The 2134-nt window shown below is 35.3% G+C and overlaps 1 non-coding gene across 1 annotated transcript; it reads right to left on the reverse strand.

The window, feature by feature from the left end:
• On the reverse strand, positions 1 to 73 carry trnar-ccu. The gene has a single exon. It is a non-coding gene; the product is annotated as a tRNA-Arg (tRNA).
• Positions 74 to 2134: the final 2061 nt, after the last annotated feature.

Here is a 2134-nt window from a genome sequence, read left to right on the forward strand (position 1 = left end):
TACCCCAGATGGGACTCGAACCCACAATCCCTGGCTTAGGAGGCCAGTGCCTTATCCATTAGGCCACTGGGGCATTAACTGCTGACAGTAACGGAGCAAAAAGCAGTGATCATCTGTCCGAACGGTCAGTTAACCAAATTCACTATAAAGTTCACTACATAGTCCCCGCTCTATATAGTGACGGAGGGATTTAGGGGTTAGGGCAGACATTCAGACAGAGTAAGCTTGTATGAGCTATGAGAACAGCAACTTTTGAACAGAATCAGAAAAGGTGTGCACGAGGAGAGATGGGCTCGTGCACATGCTCGCATGCTTTTACACTGCAAAAAATCTAATCTAAAGTCATTTTTTCTTAAAATGAGTGAATTTTTTCTTGAATTGTGGAGGAAAGTGAGACACTTTGCCAATGGCAAAAGATGATTTACATTTAAAATAACGTCTTATTTCAAGGGCATATTAACTAATTATCTTATTTTAAGAGTAAAAATACTCATCCTTTTTGCAAATCATCATAAATGCACTTAAATTTAGGATTTTTTTTTTTTACTTATTTCTATATTGTTTTTGCAGTGTAATAGGCGTTCACTCTCAGAGAGGGTACAGGGTTGTTCGTGCACATGCATTTTTTTTTAAAGTGGAGAGGGCGGGTCTTTAAAAGAAATTGCTAAAATCGTCCACTACACTGGAAAAAATCGAAATCCAGATAAGTCATTTTATCTTAAAATAAGTGCATTTGTTCTTGAATTGAGGAGGTAAAAGAGACATTCTGCCAATGGAACAAGACAATATACACTTCAAATAAGAAAACACAGTCTTATTTCATGTGCATATCATCTAATTGTCTTATTTTAAGAGTACAAATACTCATTCCATTAGCAAACTATCTCATTTACCTATTAAAATTAAGGGTTAATACACTTAATTTAAGAAGTTTTTACTTATTTCTAGATCATTTTTCCAGTGTATATCTTTAAGATTCTATTTATTGATTGATTGACTTTATTAACCTCACACAGGAGACATTTTATTAATGGAATCCTCTGTTATGAAATCTTGAAATGTAAGCTTTTCAGAGAATGTTAGCTTCTCTATAAATTCAGCTTAAATAAGCCATTTTTGGCCCTTCAGGCCAGGCTTGTTTTCGGTTTGTGGGAGTCCCTCTGCTTTATCTGAAACAGACTCACTCTGCTGACCGAGAGCTGAACCTACTGAGGCAGAGGAATTATGAGGCGAACGGGGGAAACTGATGAATTTTACATTAGAAAGTCTATAAGAGCATTCTGTCACGAGAAGGAAGATCTCTGGTAGTAGATTCGGTTACCAAAAATAAACTCCTCAACCTTTACGAGCTGCGGTTTTCTTTTTAAACTGAGCGTCAGTCTTCAGCGAAGGAGTGGAAATCCCCCTGACTTACAGGATGTTGAACTGTTGAGAGAGTGGAGATGAAAACATCGACCCAACGTGACTGAGGGACTTTACACAAGATGTTCATTCAACAGCTCCGCCGTTTCATTTCAGATCTAACTTCTGTTGCTAAATTACTAATCTAAGAGGAAAAAGCAAAGATGGACCCTCAGATTAACTCCTGAAATAGGATCCAACTCAGAGGAATTTGATCATGTGTATAAATGTTTTATAACATTTATTAGTCATTTTCTGTAGATGACCCAGTTATCGAAGACTTCTGGGGAAAAACTTTGTTCCTTATTATGAAGAAAATATTATTTAATTAAATAAACAAATGCCATGACTCATTCTGTTTTTATTAGAGAAATTTAGAAACAGAGAAAACACCAACAGATGAAATACAGAAACTTCTCCAAGAAAGGAAGACCTCATGATTGATAGTGGTACCGTGTAGATAAAATACATAAATAAAAGTTGAGGAATATTTAACAGGCTCATTAAAGTTCTAAAATAATAATGAAACAATTTTTAAGTATAAAAAAGAACAAAAATTTAAGTAGTCAGTCTTTATCTTCAACATTAATTAAGCCTTAGATGACACCAACCAGTAAAGTTTCAGATGATAAATAAAGTTAATCTTTACTGCTTTCTGATCAGCACAACCAGAGCAAATTTCAGTTTTGGCTTTTAGTTTTTGGAGGGACTTTATTTGTAAGGGGGATGCAAG

This window comes from Cyprinodon tularosa, unplaced genomic scaffold (assembly GCF_016077235.1).
Source record: "Cyprinodon tularosa strain WSP-4 unplaced genomic scaffold, ASM1607723v1 ctg773, whole genome shotgun sequence".
Taxonomy (NCBI): Eukaryota; Metazoa; Chordata; class Actinopteri; order Cyprinodontiformes; family Cyprinodontidae; genus Cyprinodon; species Cyprinodon tularosa.